The sequence below is a fragment of the Budorcas taxicolor genome, chromosome 12 (genome assembly GCF_023091745.1).
Source record: "Budorcas taxicolor isolate Tak-1 chromosome 12, Takin1.1, whole genome shotgun sequence".
Taxonomy (NCBI): domain Eukaryota; kingdom Metazoa; phylum Chordata; class Mammalia; order Artiodactyla; family Bovidae; genus Budorcas; species Budorcas taxicolor.
The window spans coordinates 13628709-13652840 of NC_068921.1; the positions used below are offsets into that span (position 1 = coordinate 13628709).

The 24132-nt window shown below is 45.5% G+C and overlaps 1 protein-coding gene across 1 annotated transcript in view; it reads right to left on the reverse strand.

Moving 5' to 3' along the window:
- The window catches only part of ENOX1 (ecto-NOX disulfide-thiol exchanger 1), a 296602-nt gene that overhangs the window by 42895 nt on the left and 229575 nt on the right, over positions 1-24132 (reverse strand). The gene's annotated exons all lie outside the window — the stretch shown is intronic.

A 24132-nucleotide genomic window follows, 5' to 3' on the forward strand; every position in this document is an offset into this window, starting at 1 on the left:
AGGAAGAGGGCAGGCTTACCTGAGAAAGTGGCGCTGACGTGTAATATACACAACCACGTGTCAAGCAGGTAACTAGTGGGAGGTTGCTCCATAACACAGGGAGCCCAGCCCGGCGCTCTGTGATGACCTCGAGGGATGGGATGGGAGAGGGGTGGGAGGCTCCCGAGGGGGGCGATATATGTATCTAGTCTAGTTGTATACGGATAGCTAATTCTCGTTTCTGTACAGCAAAACCCAATACAACAATGTAGAGCAATTATCCTCTAATTAAAAAATTAATTAAAAATAAAAGACTGCATCCTTTGGGATGAGTGGAATGTCCTCCTTTTTAAAAATGTGTGCATCCAGGTCCCTCCTGATGTGGTGCTTCTAAAATTCTATAGGGTCTACATTCTAAAATGTCCAGTTCACCTCACCTGTCAGGGGTGCATTTTCTTCTAACTTTTCTCTTTCACTAGTAGCACCATCATCCTTCTGCTTGCAGGCCTTTGGTTCATCCTCTCCTGCCCCCAAAGACCTTTCTAGATCAGGATCCCATCAAGGATCTGTGAAATCTCTCTCCTGCTTCTCTTCATTGCTACTCCCAGTCCGCTTCATTTCTTCCTTGGACCACAGCAGGGACCTCCTGCTCTGTCTCTGCGTCTGGCTTCTCCCTCTTCAAGTCGACCTTATATGGTATTACCAGATTGGTTTTCTAAAACACCACCTTCACCTTGTCAGTCTCTACTTTAAAACTCAGATGCTTGGGGACTTCCCTGGTGGCTCAGTGGCTAAGACTCTGTGCTCCAAATGCTGGGTTCAATCCCTGGTTGGGGAACTAGATCCCACATGCTGCAACTGAGATCCAGTGCAGCCACATAAAAACAAAAATTAAAAAACAAAACAAAACAAAACACTTCGGATGCTTTCTGATAACCAGTGGAAAAATGCCAGATTGAGCCCGGCCTTTCGGATTCAGTCCTCCCCTTTCAGCCTTTCTTCTTTAGATGGTAGGTCCAGATACATTCTTAGAAAACCCTCTCCTCTTTTCTTCACCACCTCCTACATGTATTTTTATACACAGTACAAATCCCGTATCTCTTAGCAGCATTGATTCCAGGCTATTTGTAAGTTTCCCTTATCTCAACACATTTCCTATGTCACTTAGTGTGGCAGTTGCCCACTTGTACATTTGGCATAAACCGAGGATCACCTGTGTTTGCTTCTGCAAAACTGCCAACTCCTGCAGGGCACTCACATATCCCAGCAAGTGAGGCAGCCTGGCCAAGTGGGACCTGTGTTCCGATTCTGTCCCCATTATTTACGTACTGGATAACTTCAGGCAGGGTGTCTCTGAACTGTCTTTTACATAAACCGTGGAGAACAACGTATCCCTATCCCTCCGGGGTGCTGTGAAGACCAAATGTCATCCGTGAAATGGTGCTTTTGAAGACTATAACCTTCTGGGAATACTGTGCCATCACTGTTATTAAGATCATTATTTCCTTTTATTATTCTCAAGACCGACTGGGTACAGAACAGGTGCATCATACATACCTGGGGTACTCCACCTATGGGAGAGTTCTGTGTAAGACCCTGGCTACAGTTACACAAAAGCACGTGTGCAAAAGTGACCAACTGCAGCAGGGTTCGCACTGTGCATAGTCTGTTTTCTTAATGCTCCATGGCACTCTTACTATCCTGCTATCCTATGATTTAGAAAGAAATAAAGACGCCAAGGACATATAGATGCCGTTCTAAAGAGCTGTATGTAAGCACACTTGGTAGCTGGTTACTGAATAACACACCAAATGACATCCCCCTACCCCCACAACACATCTGAAATAAGGAGACCTCCACCCTGTGGCCCTCCAAGGGCTACTGGTGCAAGGTGAGTGAGAGAGTCGTCAAGATTCGCTTGGGTAGGATTCACCGGGCAGCCTCCCCACTGCCAACACCATGCCGTTCGACTCAGCTTCCTTCTCTGCCTCCTTGGCCCCATGTTTGTGCCTAGGCCTTAACCTTAGACATCACACTCCACGAAGCCAGGGGCCCTGCAGACGACAGTCAAGATGCCGATCAGCTACTTCGGCAGCCTTTACTTAACACTTTTTCAAAATACCAAAGCAATCCATCAAGCGCCATGCCAGTCTCTAGTAAGCTTCAGCTAGTTCGCACAAGATCAGAACCACAGTCAGGGAGGAAGAATGGATTCTTCTCCTGCCTTTCTTCATGAGCCAGTGACTAAGATGGTTATACAGCACGTACCCCTGATACATGAAGGACAATAAATGAAGGCTGATAAATGAAGGATGACCCATAAACAATGGCCTGGAATAGTGAAAGGATATTCCCAGGTGGCGCCATGGTAAAAGAACCCACCCACCAATGCAGGGCATATAGGACACAGAGGTTCCATCCCTGGGTCGGGAAGATTCCCTGGAGGATGAAATGGCAACCCACTCCAGTATTCTTGCCTGGAAAATCCCACGGGCAGAGGAGCCTAGCAGGCTACAGTCCATGGGGTTGCAAAGAGTTGGCCATGACTGAGCGCACACACACACAGAATGGTGGGAAAACGGTGGATTTAGGCACAGAAGACTGGTCCTAAGCGCCACGCACTTGCTGTGGCACGGCCCTCATTTCATTATTTCTCTTTGTATAAAGTGGACTTGGTAGCAGACGAGCCCTACAGTCTCTTCTTGGCCCCAGACTTCATCTCTGCTCTGTGCTCTTTTCCCTGACTTGGCGCTTCCAACCAAGTATAAGACAGCCAGCTTGGTACTGATGATATATACTTACCCTGGATTTCAGTGCCAAGAAAAATTAGAGAGAAAAGAAAAAGAAAAGGGACGAAAAAAAAGACATGTAAAAAGCAAATGGATGGGGAAAGGATTGTCGAGAATGAGTAGCTGAGTAAGCTTCAAAATTCCTTAAGGTTCAAGGGAATGTAAGAATGGATCAATCCCCAGGAGTGAACACAATGGCGGGGATTTTCTGGCTTAGAAGTTCCACGGCCCCACTAATCTTAACAGTTGCTGAAGCTCGGTACCACCAGTCCTGAGGGTCAGGGCCCCCCACCCACCTTTGCTCAGCAGCCTTTGATGTCCAGGGTCTGCAGAGGGGAGCCTCAGAGAGACCGTCTGAGAGCAGACGTGTGGCTCCTGCCCTCAGCCCAGAGGCAGGGATTTGTCACAGCACTAGTTCATTTTCTGTGCCGGGATGTTCCACCTCATTGGGTTTCGATGGCTGGACTTAGACCCAGAGGGCATGCATTATGTCCTAAGACACCTAAAAGATTTTCTAAGATTTCCAGTCGCAAAGATTAAAACGAGTGAGAACCAATTAAGAAATCAGCTGAAACTCCAATACTTTGGCCACCTGATGTGAAGAACTGACTCATTCTGAAAAGACCCTGAGGCTGGGAAAGATTGAAGGCAGGAGGAGAAGGGGATGACAGAAGATGAGATGGTTGGATAGCATCACCAACTCAACGAGTTTGGGTTGACTCTAGGAGTTGGTGATGGACAGGGAGACCTGGCGTGCTGCAGTCCATGGGGTTGCAAAGAGTTGGACACGACTGTGACTGAACTGAACTGACTAAGAAAGAGAAAACTCAAGGTAGTTTAGTTACTGAGATAAAGCATTTCTCCCAGTGGCTTTCTTTCTAGATCATCCTTGGTGATATTTATTTAATAAACACAGACAGTGCAGTATTATAATAACCTTACAGGGACTTCCCTGATGGCCCAGTGGCTAAGAATCTGCGCTCCCAGATTCAATCCCTGGTCGGGGAACTAGATCCCACATGCCATAACTAAAATGATCCCACAATCCACAGTGAAGACAGAGGATCCCGTGTGCCACGACTAAGACCCAGCACAGCCAAATACAGAAATAAGTAATTTAACAAAGCACTTCACAGACAAGAACTCATGCAATCCTCCTCAGGAAGACGGAGCCCTAGGAGGTCAGCATGCTGCTCTGTCATTTTACAGATGAGGCAAGCGAGGACTGGAGCGGCTGAGGACTTGGGTAAGATCACACAACCAGTACGGAGCAGGCTGTGCACGTGAACCTGCGCTGCCTCCCTCTAGAGTCTTAATCACTGTGCTGGGTTGCCTCCCTGGCCCTGGTCAATTGCAGAATGCCTGTTGAGTCCTGGGCCCCCGTCGCCTCTGTCATCAGTCCTAGCCCACTGGGGAGTCAGCAGGGGCTCCAGGCTGGCTGATGAGTGGTGGCTTGGGGGCAGCTGCGAATGCAGAGGGGTGCAGGGTAGAGAGCCGTGGTCCCGGGTTCCCCCTGCCTGAGCCAGCAGGGGCCTGGCTCGGGAGCAGGGTTAGTGGGGATGGGCCTGGCTCTCTGCTGCTATTAGGCGGTGACTCCCTGTCCTTTGGACAAGTGTGACTTGTTGTAACCATGGTCCATGCAACAGGGAAGGGTTTCAAAGGCAGGATGCTGGGGCCAGTGAGGAGGAAGCAGATGCTGCATGCATGCCCTCCTGGTTTTGAAGATGTGTGTGTGGGAAAGCTGGGGTCAGGGCATGCTCCAAAGACCAAGGGAGGGCTGTGGGTGGGACTGGCTGAGAGAGGGAAGAGGCTCGGGCAGGGGGAACACGGGGGAGCCCCAGCCACACTTCAGGTAAGCTGAGGTGATGGGAGAAGACAGAAAACTGGGGATACAGAAGCCATTCTACAGGAAGAATGGGGACTTCCCTGGGGTCCAGTGATTAAGACTTTGTGCTTCCAGTGTAAGGGATATGGGTTCGATCCTTGATTGGGGAACTAACATCCCACATGCCATGCTTTGCGGCTAAGAATATACAAAGAAAAAAAAAAGAAACAGAAAGAATGAACAGATTGTGTGTGTGGGAAGCAGAAAGTGGGGACAACTAGCAGAATAATGAAACCAGAATCAGGGGTCACAAAGAATGAGAAGGACTGGCCCCAGCAGTTGAGAAATATTGGAGGTAGCCGGAAAGTTAACACTTAAACACAAAATGAAAGCACTCATAATAAATACTTGAAGTTAACTCTGTACTACTGTCTAACTCTGTCCGAATCTTGGACAGGGAGCTGAAAGTACGGGTCCTGGCCTCAGGACAGCAGCTGGGCTGGGAGCGGCTCTCTAGCCACCCTCCGTCACCGCCTCCCGCAGCTGACAGCTGCCGCTGCTGTACCCCTGCCATCCTCCGGTGTCTCTGCCAGGACTTCGCGCGACCGTGCCACCTGCAGGCGTTTCTCTACATGGGGACAGTGTCCTCAGGGGCCACACAGTCCTCTGCACAGAGCTAAATCTGCAACCACTATATATTTTTTAAAGAATAAATAGTAAGTAGACTTGGTAATCTTTGTTGAATTAAATCAAGTGAGTCTGTTATTACATAGAGAGGCATAAATTTTGTAGATGTAACTGACTGGCAGTCATAGGATCAGGTCAGCACGCCCGGCCAGGAGTGATTTTCCAGAAGTCTGTTGTTCAGTTGCTAAGTTGTGTCTGACTCTTTGTGACCCCGTGAACTGCAACTCACCAGGCTTCTCTGTCCTTCACTATCTCCCAGAGTTTGCTCAAACTCCTGTCCTAGACTGAAAGGCTAGGAGGACTACGTTTAATGAAAAGAGAAAATAATGCAGTTGCTTTGGGTGTTTTACATCCTTTGGTCCCTAAATGTACTTGTTGTGGCATCATTCTAAAGTAAAATAATTTCTTTACTAGTTTAGATTCAGTCAGTACAAAGTTAATTTTTAATTTGTATTTGTCATTAGTGCTTTCAATATGTTTTAAAGTATTAACATTTTTGGGGAGGTCACATTATAAGCTTATAACTCTTTTCTTTTTCTTTTTAAAATTTAAGACAGTTCTCGAGTTCACTTTAACTTTTAAAACATTTCTTGGCTTTCTCATTACAAATATATATTTATTTATAAACATATATTTTAATATAGAAGATTGACAGAATATAGATTTAAAAAAGTAACTGGAATTCTACTACCCAGTTATAAGCACTATTAATATTCAGTTATCTTACCTTTCATATTTTACATATAACCCTCCTCCCCCATACATGCACACATATATTTACTATTATATAATTACATACACACATGAATGCATATATACATTTTTGTGTGTGTGTGTATATATATATAGTTCAATTCTTTTTTTAATCCATTTTTTAATTGAAGGATAATTGCTTTACAGAATTTCACTGTTTTCTGTCAAACATCAACATGAATCAGCCATAGGTATGGGATTATCCCACAAATACTTTTAATAAGAAAACTCTGATAGGGAAGAGCAATTTCAATTTTGTGACATTTTCCATTAAATACTAAGAGCATACTGCTGCCTGGATCACAGCTTAAGTATGGCTATCACAGTTCACACCAAGCTTAAACTGTGGTCTCAAGCTGGTGATTAGATGACTTTCTTTTGGCATAGTTTTGTGGCAGCCACATTAAATAAAACTGATGTAAATGTAAGAAAAATAACTCTTTTGTCTTCCTTAACTCCATTCAGTAAAACGCAGGTTGCAGTATTTTATTTTACTATATGCCACTACTGATGTTGCCGAATGAAAAAAAAATACCCTTGATCTCAGAAACAGTTGTGTATTTCTTTTCAGTACATAAAAAATGTAACCCCTACTACTGTATCTACCCAAGTCCATACCCTTCATAGCCTGAAAAAGTACTGACATGAAAAATCTCCTTAACCAATAAAAATGGAGCAGCAAATAGAAGAAACTAAAGTGAAATACTTCTAAATGTATGTATGTGCATCTAGAATTAGTCAGTTTGATTCATCTTGTATGATACTGACTCTATTGCCGGTAAAGATTAATTGTATTATGGCGCTCTTGGCATGTTATTTTCCCAGTCCATTTCTCAGTATGACATTTCTTATTTTTCTCTGCTACAAAGCACCCACTATCATAATTTTCACCTGCTGAGTTTATGTTACTAATGGTAATATTAAAATTCAGAGTTTTTTTTGACCTTTATAGAGGTAAATTAGGTCATGAGAATAGATGGGATGCAATCTGATAAATGGGAAAGAGAGACATTTAATTATTATTAAAGTAAGATCAAATTCCAAGGGCTTGCCAGCCATACTGAGATCTCAGTAAACATTAAAGCATCTCCCCTCCCCCATACACCAAAATCCAATTCTCTTTCCTCACGGCCTTCCGGCATAAGCCAGCTCTGAGAAATATTCCAAAAATGAAGTGGTCTGGATTGCTGATGCATGGTGCACGATGGATGTAGAATTCGGAGTTTTCTGAATTAAAAAAATAATGGCCCTGATGATAATACTAAATAGTTAGCCCTTGCTGAGTGCTTGGTAGCTACCAGGACCCAGTGCTGCTAGCCTCCCCACTTTGCAGATGATAAAATCGAGGCACAAATAAGTTAATTAGTTTCCTAAGCTCACATACCCATAAAGTGGTGGCTGTAAGACCGGGCTCCAGGGAGTCAGCCTGTCAAGCTATTAGGCTACACCTCCCTTTGTGCAAGTTACTTCTCAGAGAATCACAACTTCTGGACTTTGCTCAAGTCTATAATCCCAGCCCAAGTCCCTTCCTTGCTGAGGGAACTGAAACCCGTGTTTGGGGATTTCCCTTTTCAGCATCTGCTGTCTCCACAATGGGCCATGGGCTCCCTGAGAATGGTGCCTGAGCTGTAGTCACGTGTGCTCCCAACGCACAGCACTGTGTCTAGGACACTACCCTGCCCATCACGTGGACTTGGGTGTTCATGGAGCGGCTGGTTGTGAGTAGTCTCCAAATGGCTGTGGCTTCTTATAAACCAGCATCTGGTGATTTCCAGCTGTATATTTTCCTTCTGGCGTTGAATCATAGCAAAGTTCAACCTTTAGACTTAAGTCTCTGGACACCTCAGTTCAGCATAATCCAATTCACTGAACCTCCACCACTCTCTTATCCATCAAATATGTACTGAGTATGTACTATATGGCTGGTTTTATGCTAGATAAGATTCAAAGATGGCTAAGAGTGTTTCCTGCTCTGAAAGAACTTAAGAGTCTAGAGGATGGACAGGCACGTAAAATATATTAAGACACACGTGATGTAACTATGACAAGCGCTGGCTTTAGGGGCTGTGGAAGCCCACAGCAGCTTAATCTGGACTGGACAGTAGACAGTAGTTACTCAAGTGTGGCCTGTAGATTGATGGCACTGGGAGCTTAATCAAGGGCAAGTTCTCAGACCCCAGCCCAAACCTCCCCAATCTCTAAGGGGGGCCCAACAACCTGTGCTTTAAGAATTCTGCTCTCCTTTTGATTCTGTTGCTTAACTGAAGTTTGAGTAGCACTGCCCTAAAGAGTATAAAATTCACGGAGGTGCTAATCATCAGGCAAGAAAACTTACACCAAATCAAATCTGTAAAATAAGAAAGCTGGATGAGCAATCCCTGCTACTTCAGTTCGAACTTTCACCTCTGGCAAGACTTCTGTACGCATCTTACACTGAACTGCAATGAAATGTGCTTAGTCTCTGAGCTCAGCTGCAGATAATATACAGAAGGAATCACCTAATCAGGCCAAAGAGATTCTCAGAGCTGCCTGAATTATGTCCATCAATTAGTAAGTATTATAAATGTATTATATTACAGATGTGCCTACATACATAGGCTCATCACTATGTTAGGTTCTGGAATGCATACCTACATATTATGGGCCCTGAAGGCACTTAAACCTGAGTTGAGGAGCCTATCATATCTGGGTTGTTCAGAATGTTTGAGACAATGATAAATTCTGTGGGAATAAAAATAAGATGGTCATTAACTTGGGCTGATCCCAAGAAGTGGGAACTCAGCTGGGCTTAAACACAGTAGAATTTGTATTGCAGACCCAAAGCATGACATGAAAGATGGAGGAAAACTGAATTATCAATTTAAAAAGTCTACCTATTTAGAGTTTTAGTGAATGGTGCTGGGAAAGATTGAGGGCAGGAGGAGAAGGGGACGACAGAAGATGAGATGGTTGGATGGCATCACCGACTCAAGGGATATGGGTTTGGGTGAACTCCGGTAGTTGGTGACGGACAGAGAGGCCTGGCGTGCTGCGGTTCATGGGTTCGCAAAGAGTTGGACACGACTGAGCGACTGAACTGAACTGAACTTTGACCTGTTGACTAAAGTCATTTATTTAGGAGACCAGGTCAACAGTTACTCCCAGTAGCAGGCCAATAGCCATTTCTGTTCTGACCAAGGGGACCAACCTGAGAATTGGTGTGTAAAATGTCCAGGAACCACACCCAAGCTTGCAGCAGTGTGACACGCCAGACTTGTGCGTACGTGTATCTGTGTGTGTATACATGTGGTGACAGGAGCAGTTACACAGGTCATGCTTGCAGACCTCTTGCCCTAGCTTTAAGTCCTCCTTCTCAAAGCTGGCATGGAAAGAAATTGTGCAGATTCTGAAAGTCTCCTGAACATAAGCAGCTTATGAGCATACACGGAACAGTTTGGAAACTGTCCAGACAAAGAAAGGCACCCTGAGATCTCACAGGGAAGCTGACCTAACAATAAAAATGACGGCGATGCTAAGCATCACGGCCACAAATCTCTCCTACAAGGGCAGTTTCAGGGCTGGAAAGCCTGCGGCTTAAAGGATTTTCTTGGGGGAAAACAAAAGGAACAGAAATCTTAAAACAACAATGACAGACAAAACCTATTAAGTGTTCTGAGGCTGTGACTCTTTCTAGAGAGAATGTAAAATGTGAAGGCCTCTCCCATCAGCAGGAGTGGATGGAAGCTTTCCTTCCCAGCTGAAGAGTCTGCTCTGCCTGAATCGGGAAGACATGGAGGAGGGGGACGCAGAGGTTGGCGGGCAGAAGTTCTGAAATTTTCTGAGACCTTAAGTCAGGTTTAAAGCCACGAGCAGGAGGTGTGCAGCCATCCTGAAGGTGTGGTTGTGGTGCCCCGTTCCAGGTAGTTACACACAGGATGTCTGGTGCCTGGGAGTGCAGGGCGGCCAGGTGTCCCTCTGGGTGGGGTGGGCAGGCCAGGAAGGAGGGAGGGGGTGCTGCATTTGGCTGTGAACTCATGGCTGGGGGCTGGATTCTCACCTGTCAGGCCCTCAACAGGGTGGGTTGCAGGGGCAGGGGGGAAGAGGAGCCTCAATCAGAGCAAGAAGGGCTTGTGAGGCTGAAGGACTGGAACGCACTTCACTTGCTGGCAGGTTGTCTGAAATTTCCAAATCTGACCTTTACAGCCCCTTCCAGGAAGTCTGCCAGGATTATAGCTGCAGATTAGCATCTGGGTTTTTTTTTGTTTTTTGGCCTGGAATTCCAGGATAGACTTATTTTGGGGTAAAGCTTCCATGACATGGGCGTATTTGTATGACGACATACACCTTTGGTGAAGGCAGTTTGGCCAACTCGAGTCGGCAGGGATGGGTATGCTGGTTGACAGCCCTTGCTCTTCTGCCTGTGGTTTTACAAGCACTGGCGGCTGCAAAAAGTGATGGAAACTTGGAAAAACTCTTCCTGCGGCGATCTGTTCTGCCCCGCCTCCCCTTTTTTTCTTCTTTCCACCTACTTTTCTTTGTCACTTTCCTACACATTTCCTTGAAGAAATGCCGCAGTCTAGTGAGTTATGTGGCACTGTGATGGATGAGGTCTGGAGATGAGCAGTGTGTGTGGAGAGAGAGAGACTGACCGCCCTGCATAGAGTTCTAGAAACCTCTTGAGACCCCAGGAAGCGCCAAGCAGGAAATCCTGGAGCAGACCAGTGTCACGGGTGGTGAACTGGGCGACACTGGCCCCAGCCTGGGAAGAAGCATCTCTTACTTCCCTTTCTCCTGGTCCCCGTGGTGGGAAGAAATGAGGACTGCAGAAATCACTGCAGGGCATTTAATATTCTAAAAACAACAATGGGGCTTCCCCAGTGGTCCAGGGGTTATGGATCCACGTGAGGACCCATGTTTGATCCCTGGTCTGGGAGGATCCTGCCTGTGGTGGGGTAACTAAGCCCGTGGGCCACGACTACTGAGCTTGTGCTCCAAAGTCTGGGGGCTGCAACTACTGAGCCCACGGGCCGCAAATACAGAAGCCCACTGGCCGAGCGTTCTGCATCAAGAGAAGCCCCCGTACCGCAACCAGAGACGAGCCCCTGCTCGTCGCAACTAGAGAAAGTCTGCACACAGCAATGAAGAGCCAGTATGGCCAAAGATTAAAAAAGAAAAAAAAGTCTAGGAAGCCCTACGGCTCCTAAGAAACACAAAGAACTAACAAGAGAGGATGCGCACCCCCTGGTGAACCCCCTGTTCCCTGGCGTTTTCAGAGTCACTGATCCCAGTGACGTGCCAGCAGGAACGGAAGCAGCCTCAGAGAAGAAGGTGCCCCACGTTCCCCTACCATCTTCCAGAGGCCCCAGAACAAACTGCTGCCGTCCACCTTCTGGGCCCCTGGCTTTTTTCATAAATGCTCCTCAGCCTTCTTTCTGTTCTGTTCTGAGCAGCACACCCGCAGGGCTAAGCAGGACCTCCTGGGAGAAAGGGATTGTGCTCTCTGGGTTTATTACACTTCAAAATGATCCTGCCTGAAATCAACTCCGGTCTGCGTATTTCTGTCTGCATCTCTTGCTGATGGTTTGGAGTTTCCATGTATCTGCTGGGCCATCTTAGAAAAGAAAAGTGAATTTTTTATTTGGGCCTGGAACTCTTTTTGTCCTTTTACTTGAACCTTCTTCTCAACTGCGTGTATCCTCCTGAGACAGTGGACTAGCCTCGTTTGTACAGGGGTGGTCTGGGTCTGAGGTCCACACAGAGAACAGACTCTGCCCCCCCAGGCCACCAGGAAGATGGCCCTCTAGTTCATAGCACAAATTCCTCTGATAACATGTCTCCGCCTTGTTCTTCTAAATCATATATGAAGGCTATCCCGTTTGCCTGTATCTTCAGAATGCAGACTCTTTTTTTTCATGCCTTTCTTGGGGGACACACTGCACAGTAGGTGGGATCTTAGTTCCCTGACTGACCAGGGATCGAACCTACACCCCCGGCATTGGAAGTGCAGAGTCTTAACCACTGGATCACCAGGGAAGTCCCAGAATGCAGACACTCTTGGGAGCTCTTTCCCTTTCCAGTTAAGCACTCAGTACCCACTCTCTGTGGTAACTCTGTGTCTTCCCAGCTGCATCAGTGAAGTCCCACTTCTGTGCGACCCCATGCACTGTAGCCCACCAGGCTCCTCTGTTGATGAGATTCTCCAGGCAAGAATAGTGAGTGGGTTGCCATGCCCTCCTCCAGAGGTTCTTCCCCATCCAGGGATCTAACTCATATCTCCTGCATCTCCTGTTGCAGGCAGATTCGTTACTGCTGAGCCACCATGGAAATCCCTTGATGTAGTAACATCCAGATATTATTATCTGTTGTTTACTTCATCACTTACCATGTAGGCGATGAGCTTTAATCTGTTTAAAGAATCAGAGAGGAGTTTGGGGAGATAGGATAAATGTATATATATGGCTGAGTCCCTTTGCTGTCCACTTGAAACTATTCCAACATTGTTAATCAGCTATACTCCAATACAAAATAGAAAGTTTAAAAAAATAAAGAATCAGTGGATCTTCCTCTATCAGTTCAGTTCAGTTCAGTCATGTCCGTCTCTTTGCGACCCCATGGACTGCAGCACGCCAGGCCTCCCTGTCCATCACCAGTTCCTGGAGTTTACTCAAACTCATGTCCATTGAGTCAGTGATGCCATCCAACCATCTCAGCCTCTGTCGTCCCCTTCTCCTCCTGCCTTCAATCTTTCCCAGCATCAGGGTCTTTTCCAATGAGTCAGCTCTTTGCATCGGGTGGCCAAAGTATTGGTGTTTCAGATTCAACATCATTCCTTCCAATGAATATTCCAATGATTTCCTGTAGGATGGACTGGTTGGATCTCCTTGCAGTCCAAGGGACTCTCAAGAGCCTTTCCTAACACCACAGTTCAAAAGCATCAATTCTTTGGTGCTCAGCTTTCTTTATAGTCCAACTCTCACATCCATACATGACTACTGGGAAAACCATAGCCTTGACTAGACGGACTTTTGTTGACAAAGTAATGTCTCTGCTTTTTTATATGCTGTCTAGGTTGATCATAACTTCCCTTCCAAGGAGTAAGTGTCTTTTAATTTCATGGCTGCAGTCACCATCTGCAGTGATTTTGGAGCCCCCAAAAATAAAGTCAGCCACTGTTTCCTCATCTATTTGCCATGAGGCAATGGGACCAGATACCATGATCTTAGTTTTCTGAATGCTGAATTTTAAGCCAACTTTTTTACTCTCCTCTTTCACTTTCATCAGAGGCTCTTTAGTTCTTCTTCACTTTCTGCCATAGGGTGGTGTCATCTGCATATCTGAGGTTATTGATATTTCTCCCGGCAATCTTGATTCCAGCTTGTACTTCATCCAGTCCAGCGTTTCTCATGATGTACTCTGCATATAAGATAAACAAGCAGGGTGACAATATACAACCTTGACACACTCCTTTCCTGATTTGGAACCAGTCTGTTGTTCCATGCCCAGTTCTAACCGTTGCTTCTTGACCTGCATATAGATTTCTCAGGAGACAGGTAAGGTGGTCTGGTATTCCCATCTCTTTCCAAATTTTCCATAGTTTGTTGTGATCCACACAGTCAAAGGCTTTGGCATAGTCAATAAAGCAGAAGTCGATGTTTTTCTGGAACTCTCTTGCTTTTTCGATGATCTAATGAATATTGACAATTTGATATCTGATTCCTCTGCCTTTTCTAAATCCAGCTTGAACATCTGGAAGTTCATGGTTCACCTACTGTTGAAGCCTGGCTTGGAGAATTTTGAGCATTCTTTTGCTAGTGTGTGAGATGGGTGCAATTGTGTGGTAGTCTGAACATTCTTTGGCATTGCCCTTCTTTGGGATTGGAATGAAAATTGACCTTTTCCAGTCCTGTGGCCACTGCTGAGTTTTCCAAATTTGCTGGCATATTGAGTGCAGCACTTTAACAGCATCATCTTTCAGGATTTGAAAGAGCTCAGCAGGAATTTCATCACCTCCACTAGCTTTGTTCGTAGTGTTGCTTCCTAAGGCCCACTTGACTTCACATTCCAGGATGTCTGGCTCTAGGTGAGTGATCACACCTGGGGTCATGAAGATCTTTTTTGTATAGTTCTTTTGTGTATTCTTGCCAACTCTTAATATCTTCTGCTTCTGTTAGGTCCATACCATTTCTGTCCTTTATTGTACCCATCTTGGCATGTAATGTTCCCTTGGTATCTCTAATTTTATTGAAGAGATCTCCAGTCTTTCCCATTCTATTGTTTTCCTCTATTTGCACTGATCACTGAGGAAGGCTTTCTTATCTCTCCTTGCTATTGTTTGGAACTCTCCATACAAATGGATGTATCTTTCCTTTCCTCCTTTGCCTTTCGCTTCTCTTCTTTTCATAGCTATATGTAAGGCCTCCTCAGAAAACCATTTTGCCTGTTTGCATTTCTTTTTCTTGGGGATGCTCTTGATCCCTGCCTCCTGTACAATGTCATGAACCTCTGTCCATAGTTCTTCAGGCACTCTGTCTATCAGCTCTAATCCCTTGAATCTATTTGTCATTTGTACTGTATAATCGTAAAGGATCTATCAGTAAATCCCAATTAAGTGGAAAAGCTTCCCCATTTCAAAAGTGCTTAAATGGTGGACGAATTAACTAATGCATTGTTAAAGACTAGTCATTGCACACTATCTATGACAGCAAAGACAAAAAACATTTTAAAGTCCCACGGCAGACACATTAAGTAACCTACAGGACACAGGACACCTATGCATGAAGTATTTAAGCAGTCATTAAAAGTCAGAAAGAGAAAATCAAGTGTCATGTATTAACACATATATATGGAATCTAGATGTCTCTAGAAAGCAGAGACATTAGTTTGCCAACAAAGGTCCATCTAGTCAAACCTATGGTTTTTCCAGTAGTCCTGTGTGGTATGAGAATTGAACTATAAAGATGAGCACCAAAGAATTGATGCTTTTGAACTGTGGTGTTGGAGAAGACTCTTGAGAGTCCCTTAGACAGCAAGGAGATCCAACTAGTCCATCCTAAAGGAGATCAGTCCTGAATATTCATTGGAAGGACTGATGCTGAAGCTGAGTTTGGCCACCTGATGCAAAGAACTGACTCATCTGAAAGACCCTGATGCTGGGAAAGATTGAAGGCAGGAGAAGGGGATGACAGAGGATGAGATGGCTGGATGGCATCACTGACTCGATGGACATGAGTTTGAGTGAACTCCGGGAGTTGGTGAAAGACAGGGAGACCTGCAGTCAATGAGGCTGAAAAGTGTCGGACATGACTGAGTGACTGAACTGAACTGAGGAAGATGATGCTGATGAACCTATCTGCAGGGCAGCGGTGGAGACGCAGACACAGGGAAGAGACTTGCGGACACAGTGGGGAAGGAGGGGGGGACAAGCTGAGAGAGCAGCGCTGAAAGGTGTGTATCACCATGTGCAAAAGACACAACCAGTGGGAATTGGTGTGTGACTCAGGGAACTCAAAACTGGCGCTCTGTGGCAACCTAGAGGGGAGGGAGGTGGGAGGGAGGCTCACAAGGGAGGGGGCCTGTGTATACCTATGGCTGACTCATGTTGGTGTATAGCAAAAATCAACACCACGTTGTAAAGCAATTGTCCTCCAATTAAAAGTATAATGAATTAAAAACACAGAAATGTCACATTAAGAAAATCTCTTTGATAACATGGGAGAATGCTCATGATTCACCATGAAAAATAAATGTAGGCTGTAAAACTGTCCATATGGTAAACTGTAAATCTGGTAAAAGTGTGTATGTGTGTACACGAACATAGCTGAAGGAAACACAAAGAAGTGTGAATACTCATTTCTGAGTCGTAAGGTTGCAGGTGGTCGTATTCTCTGTATTTTCTTGCACTTTCCACATTTTCCACAAAAAGAAAAGCTCTTTTAAGTTAACATTTGTGTGTGTGTATATTGGATCTATAAAAGTTACTAACCTTTCATTCTAAACAACTGCTTTTGCTTCTACGTCACATAGGATTATCATTAACCGTTTGGGGGAAGAGTATTTGTTTCCAAAATGGAAACTTTGGTTTCAGATCTTGGCATCAGGTATAAAACTATCATGTCTGTATCAGACTATTTCACTTAGTACTGAAATTTATATCTCCTTTGGCTGTTTCTAACTTGACCTGGGGGAAAAGGTGTTTTCACTTCTCCAAATCCAACCTGTCGGCTTTATTAAACATGTGCCAATCCTATTAGAGCTGACTCATTGGAAAAGACTCTGATGCTAGGAAAGATTGAAGGCAAAAGGAGAACAAGGCGGCAGAGGATGAGATGGTTGGATGGCATCACCGATTCAATGGACACGAACTTGGGCAAACTCTGGGAGATAGTGAGGGACAGGGAGGCCTGGCGTGTGTTGCAATCCAGGGGGTCACAAAGAGTCGGACACGACCTAACGACTGACCACCACCACCAACAATCCTATTACATGCTCCAAATCCTCTAATGGCCAGGCAGGTCCTCAGAGCTCCTGTCCCTGACAAAAAGGACCAACTGCAGCACCAGCTCCATCTGCAGAAATGCAGGGCATACTTGGCAGGAAGGGTCCTGGTAAGGAGATCTCTTGAGTGTTTGCCAGAAACAAAAGCACGAACCCTGAAGTCAGCTTCAGTCTATCCTGACAGCGGCTCCTTTTCTCATCCTTCCCTGGAGCTCTGCAGGTGTTGGGGAGTGGGTGTACAAATAAGAGTCTCCTCCCACCATCAATTCTTTCCAAGAGGGCTGGGTTGGGATGGGTGTAGGTTTTGTCAGAAGGAATTTTGGATTTCACAGCAAATGGAAGGGCAGAAGGCTAATTCACCAAAACAAAACATCGTCAACTAGCTGCATGCGGGCAGGAGAGCAGAGGCGGGGTGCAGTGAGGAAGTTAGCAGCAGCAGGAGACAGAGGCTGTGACTGGAGGAAGAGGCTGGATTTTGGCTGTGAACATTTAATATGTGAACAGGGACATATCTTGTAGGATAAAGGAAATATTAGGTTTCCCAGTGGCGCCAGTGGTAAAGAACCCGCCTGCCAATACAGGAGACATGAGAGATGCAGGTTTGATTCCTGGGTTGGGAAGAACCCCTGGAGGAGGGGCCTGGCAACCCACTTCAGTATTCTTGCCTGGAGAATTCCATGGACAGAGGGGTCTGGTGGGCTGTTGTTCGTAGAGTTCCAAAGAGTCAGACATAAATGAAGCAACTTAGCATGCACGCACGTCCAGAGCAAGGGTGACCTCAGGCAGCTACAGCTGTGGGCCCATTTCTCCCTGAAGGAAGACAAAGTGGCTACTCATTTTCCAGTTGAGCTTTTCAGGGGTTTCAAAGCCCCCTATATACTTACGCATGGTGCCCTATGCCCACCAGAGTCTCCTCCCCATGGACCCAATCCTTCCAAGAAAGGTCTTATCTCCAGAGAGTTTATGAAAACATGCCAACTAGCTACCTCAAGCCCATTCACTATTTGCACTGTGATATCAACCCGAAGGCAGGAGGAGAAGGGGACGACAGATGACGAGACGGTTGGATGGCATCACCGACTCAATGGACATGAGTTTAAGGAAGTTCCAGGAGAAGGCGAAGGACAGGGAAGCCTGGCGTGCTACAGTCCAGGGGTCACAAAGAGACATAACCGAGTGACTGAACAACGACAGTCGACCTGAAGGTGGAGAGTGAGTCTTGATGGAATGAGACAGAGAGAAAGTGAGTTTTGTTAAGAGCAGGGTATGATGACAGCATCAGCTCCAAGCAGGGCAGGAACCAGGTCTATAGCAGTCACCGATGGATCTCCAGAACCCAGCATCGCATCTGGCGTGTGGAAGGATGGGGCAGTACTAACAGCCAGTACTTCCTGGCCACATCAGCACTGCTCAGCTCTGCTCACAGGAACTCTGCAAGGTAGCTGCGATCAGTACCTTCATTTTCCACGTGAATTAAATGGCGGTGCAGGGCGCCATGTATGGCTCAGGGTCTACCAGACAGTAAATGACAGAACCAGGACTAAAGCCAGGCTGCTTGGCACCCAGCTCTGCTCCTAACCTCCACACTCTCCTGCCTCCTTCAATGAACACTTAATTTATTGAGTCAAAAGGGGGTGGAAGGTGAAGTCAGACAAAGACAAACATAATATGATCACTCATATGGGGAATCTAATTTTTTCTTTAAAAAATGACACAAATGAACTTATTTACAAAACAGAAATAGATTTACAGATATTGAAAACAAACTTACGGGTTATCAAAGGGAAAACATGGTGGGTGTAAATCAGGAGCTTCGGATGAACATACATTGTGCCCACGCTCAGTCGAGTTTGACTCTTTTGCAACCCCATGGACTGTAGCCCGCCAGGTTCCTCTGTCCATGGGATTCTCCAGGCAAGAATCCTGGAGTGGGTTGCCATCTCCTCCTCCAGGGGATCTTCCCAACCCAGGGATCAAACCCATGTCGCCAGCATCTCCTGCACTGCCAGGCAGATTCTTTTACCACTGACCCCGCTGGGGAGCCCTGAATGTACATACCACCATATATAAGATGGATAACCAACAAGGATCTACCATATAGTACAGGGAACTCTACTCAAGGTTTTCTGATGACCTATATGAGAAAGGAATCTAAAAGAGAATGAAGACATGTATATGGATAACTGAATCAGTTTGTTGTACGCCTGAAACTAACACAATGTTAGGAAACCAACTACACTACAATAATTTTTTTTAAAGGGATGGAAGCCTGTGTTGGAACACAAACTGAGGGACTCTGTACGGCGCAGGGTGAGAAGAAGGACACGCAGGCGCTGGAAGGACCGTGATGTCTGTCTGCAGTCTCTCCGCTGGGGTCTGCCAGGCACACGCTCCCTGGGATGGTGCCCCAGCTCCCGCCCGCGGAGCCTGTGGAACGGGGTGGAACGGGGGCTGAGGGGTTCCTTCCTGTCTTCTCTTCTCCTCTTCCAGTTCAAGAGCAGGGCCCCCCAAGAGCGGGCGGGAAGTTGTTATGGGAGGAAAGGGCAGAGCCCGAGTTGTCTCTGCCCTTTGAGACTAGGGTCCCAGTTTCCCGTGGGTTCTTTCTTTCTCTTTGGCCTTGTTTAATACATCAGTATGTATGCTTTCTCTCTCATGCTTATGCACCTGAGAGATGAGAGCACTCCCTGAACCTGGGCCCAGGACTCGGCACTAGCAGGACTCCGCCACGCAGTACACACCATTGGAACACCTGGTGAACAGTGGCTGTCTGCTGGGACATGCAAACCTGAAGAACGCCCTTCACACAGCAGCTCTTTCAGACACGCCTCACATCTTTACTTGGACACACTGAGGATTCACTTTCTTGTAGACGCAACGTGAAAAGCTGAAAAATCTTTTCTCTTTTGTGTCTTTTAGTTTTGGGGATGGGAAAGGTATTCCACTCGATGGTGGTAACCTTCAACACCACAAATTCAAACTCTTTGCGGACTGCCAGTGATTTCTCTATCTCCAGCGTGTGAGCCTGAAGTAGGCAAACAGAGGTTGGGAGCAGCAGCTTGGCTGGAGCAGACACAAAGAGGGAGGAGAAAAAAATTCATGGGAAGGGACTCCCCTGGCTGCCCAGTGGTTAAGACCCTGTGCGTCCAAAGTAGGGGGCGCAGGTTTGATCCCTGGTCAGGGAACAGAGATCCCACAAGATGTGTGGTGTGGCCAAACAAAAACAAAACAAAATTCATGGAGCACCTTGAGAATAAATTGTTCTGTATACATTGCTGGCTTAAGTAGCCACTTTATTCAATCCCTCTTACTCTGACAGCCTTTCTCTCTCTCTTGACCCTTCCACCAAACGTATGTACGTAAGGATCATAGCTGGCGACGGGATACCTCTGGGAGGCATTTAGGAGGAAGGTTGTTAAAAAAGATGCAAGATGAGGGCAGATATTAAATTCTTTTAATTCAATAAACTAATAGTAATAATTTAATTTGAGATTCTATTTTTAAAGTGAGATTTTAGTATCTGTTAGATATAACGAACTGGGACCAGGTTAGTTATTCAGCAATCCTAGGAATTAAGAGAGAGCTGAGAGGGAAAAAAAATCATAGCTTGGGCCTTTAGGAAAGAAAATTGGTTCTGGAATAACTGAAATCTCTAAAGGATCTGTGCTAAAGGCTAGTTTTAAACTTCAGTGTACTTATACAAATCCAGTTTCAAATACAGGGAAAAACCTATTTCAAATCCCAAACACAGTCCTCTTAGAGAAAAGGCCTTGGCAATCAATCTGTTTCTGGCGCTAATGCTTGTAGATTAGTTGTCAGAGTCTTTTTCCTTGTGGGCACGAGCCTACAGAAGGTCTTGTGCGTGGGACAAGGGTGGGCTTTGCAAGGGTGCCTCCGCTTGGGGACTTCAACAATACTGAAGGAGGTGTCGGTCAGATACTGTCGTTGCTCCAGAAGACACAAGAACGACAGAAAGAGTATAAGTGACTGCTGACTCTTCATGCAGCCAGTGCCCCATGAGCTTGGCTCTTGAGGTTAAACTGGCCATACGAGATTCCACGTATCTTTGAGCGGATCCCTTTAGGATGACTGATGGATATGATCTGTGTGCACCTGCCAAGCTAATATTCTTTCCATAAAAAAAAAATAATGTCATTTATTTAGTTAGTTTTGGCTGTGCTGGGTCTTCACTGCTGCTCAGCTTTTACCCAGTTGTGGCAAGTGGGAGGGCTACTCTCTAGTTGTGGCGTGTGGGCTCCAGGCTGCCAGGGCCTCAGCAGTTGCAGCTCCTGGGCCCTGGAGCACAGGCTCAATAGTTGTGGTGCTTAGTTGCCCTGCAGTATGTGGGATCTTCCCGGACCAGGGACCGAACCCGTGTCTCTCACATTGGCAGGCAGATTCTTTACCCCTGAGCCACCAGGGAAGCTCCCACCCTAACATTCTGAACGCCCAGCAGTTCCATGAGGTCCGAATCTCCCTGCCAGACTTTGCAACACAGTTCTTAATGTACAGAATCCTCCAGAAACAAACAGGAGCAATGCAGACCAAGATTTATGGGCGTGTGAATCATGGCATTTTTTTATAATGTTAAAAAAAAAAAATGAGAAGATAAAAGCCTAACACATTAGGCATGCGGTTCAATTAGTTCATGTCTCCATTCTACAGCCATTAAGAACCATGCTTTTGAGGAACATTTGTTGACATGAAAAATATTCATGGTATAATGAGAAATCAGAAAGGTATAAAACAGAAGACACTATGAAATCATATTTATTTCTTCTTTTTCTTAATGGTTTTCCCCCTCTGGTTATATACATGCACGTGACTGAGAAGAACGAAAATAAAATACTGATAGTGACTATTTCTGAGTAATGAGATCCTTTTCTCTCCCTCTGTATGTTGTTTAGTCACTCTCTCGTGTCCAACTCTTTTTCGACCCCATGGACTGCAGTCCACCAGGCTCCTCTGTCCATGGGATTTCCCAGACAAGAATACAGAAGTGGGTTGCCATCTCCTTCTCCAGGGGATCTTCCCAACCCACAGACTGAACCCCCGTTTCCTGCTTGGCAGGCGGATTCTTTCCCACTGAGCCACCAGGGAAGCCTCACTACCTACCTTTGTATTCTTTTCTGTAATTTTCCAGTTTCATACAAAGCTCCTTTTCTAATAAAATATATTGTTTTAAGGAACCAACTGTTAATCTCACAAGGATACCCAGCAAAGCCAGTGCCAGTCCACTATATATTATTAATAAATGATAAATGTACAAAGTTCTTGTCCTTGTATGTGAATAATGATGGTTAAAAAAAAAAATCTATATGCCTTAGTCAATAACCTCTGGGCCAGAAGCTTTAAACCTCATGATCTGCATTAAAATTCAGCATGTCAAAGTATTGCCTACTGTATTAAATACTGCTGATACTGATGCATGAAAAGGGAATTGATACCTGTTGAGAAGGTACTCTGGGCCGGGTGTTTATATATAGCGTTTTGCATAGGTCACTTCTAGATGAGGAAGGTGAAGTTCTAAGAGGTCAAATCACTGGTTCTGGTCATATGGCTAGTCAGTGATCAAAGTGTATGCAAATCTCAGTCTGACCACAGGGTGAAAACTTCAGATGACACACAGATATTAAAAAAAAAAAAAAAATCTTAAACTATTTTGCTAGTGCTCTGAATGTGGGGCCCAGATAACTACTTTTTGTTTCTCATCTTGCACCACAGCCTGAAAAGAGGTGCTGGGGAAGCTGCCTAAAGGAGACAGCATGGCAGAAAAGAGAAAGGCAAGGGAACAATCCACCGACAGGGAAGCACCTGAATAAATAGGCGATTTTTACGGTTACAGAAACCAGCCTAGCCCTCTGCCCAGTGACAGAGAAGACAAGCTATTGCTACCAGGCTCCATCTGTCTGCAAATCTCTCCCCCTCTGCCTCCTCCCGGCAAGGTCCTGCTCCTCCCTCCTACTCGGCCTGTGCAAATAACATCTCTCAATGGTGGTTGATTACAAAGCATGTGTCATGGATTCTAGAGAGGTTAAAAAAATTTTTTTTTCATAATTTTTTATTTTTTGGCCATGCCTCATGGCATGTGGGATCTTAATTCCCTGACTAAGGATCAAACATGCACCCCCTGTATTGGAAGCGCAGAGTCTTAACCACTGGACTGCCAGGGAAGTACCTAGAGAGGTATTTTTAAACATTAAAACTTTCCTTTAGAGAGGACATCAGACCTTAAAGATGATCTCTTTTCACTTTTTCCATTCAATAATAAATGTCTTTAGACATTTCGTAAGAAAGAGCTTACAGACTAGACATTGTGTCAGGCCTATCTTTCCATGCATCATCCAATTTAATTCCATCAGCAGATAAGTTCATAATCTTAACAACATCCTACGCAGTTAGAACCTCACAATTACTTAGTGGTTCCATATCAAGTATCCCACTTGCTTCCCACAGTAAACCTTAAGGAAGGAGAGGGAGGTGCTATCACCCCATTTTACAGATCAGGAGGCTGAGGCACACTGCCACTTTGCCTGGCTTATTGGATTAGACAGCAGCTTCCTTGAAAGGCATGGAGGGGCTGACTCTGGGGAGGGCGGGAGCGGTGCACGCAAAAATTTTGAAACAGAGCAGCAATGTGTCCCTGGAAGACAGGATCCTGAAAAAGGGTTTTCAGATAGAGATGGAGTAATCAAACACTGGAGGGTGAAGACAAACGCTGCTTAGGCATTGCCTGTGGAGAGCTCCGGGTAAATGGCTTCCTTCCCTAACTTTCCAGGAGGTCGTTCCTGATTATCCATTAAGGATAACAACGACATCTTAAGGTTCCCATGTGCCTTAGCTTATTATATCATTATGGGTTTTTGAGGTAGGCTTTGTAGATAATTTCGCAAATGAAGCTCAGAGGGGTTTAGGAACAGGTTAAGCTGACACAGCAAGTAAGCAGCAAAGTCCGGATTTCAAACCACATCACATCACATCCACCTCACCTTCCTGTCCATGTGTCTCATCTTGTGTGTTGCCTGCCCACGTGTTCCTTAGCTCATCAGTCGTTTGTTGTAGCTTTTTGAGGGCAGATGGCAAGCCTTATATTTCTTTGTGACCACCCCTCCTGCACTGAGCAGAGCCCCACGCACACAGTAGGTTCTCATAAGCGTCATATGTCAAGTATCTGTTTGGGAGTAACAAGTTATCCAGAGGGATTCTTTGGTACGCTGAATGTCAGGCTCTCCGCTGCATATAATTAAAACAAGAGTGAACACGAGACGTGTAATTTCTCTCAGCTCCAGCTTAATCAGGCATTCATTACCATGTCTGACTCTGTGTTACGTGAAAAGAACTGCTCAGTAAGCATTTTCTGTGATGAGGCCAGTCAGATACAGACAGACATCAAAGAGATTTCAGAAAAGGCACAAACAAAATCATCAAACATGTGGAGAGACAATGATCTACACGGTGTACTGTTTCATCTGAGACTTAAGAACTTACAAGGCAAAGAGAGTACTTGACTAATAGGGAGAAGAAGCTGGGTGCCAAGTGGGATTGGGTACCACTAGCCTCTCTCAAGAGTAAGGATGCACCATGCTACTGATCTGGGTCAGAGACAGAGGGAGGTACACATTCAGGGGT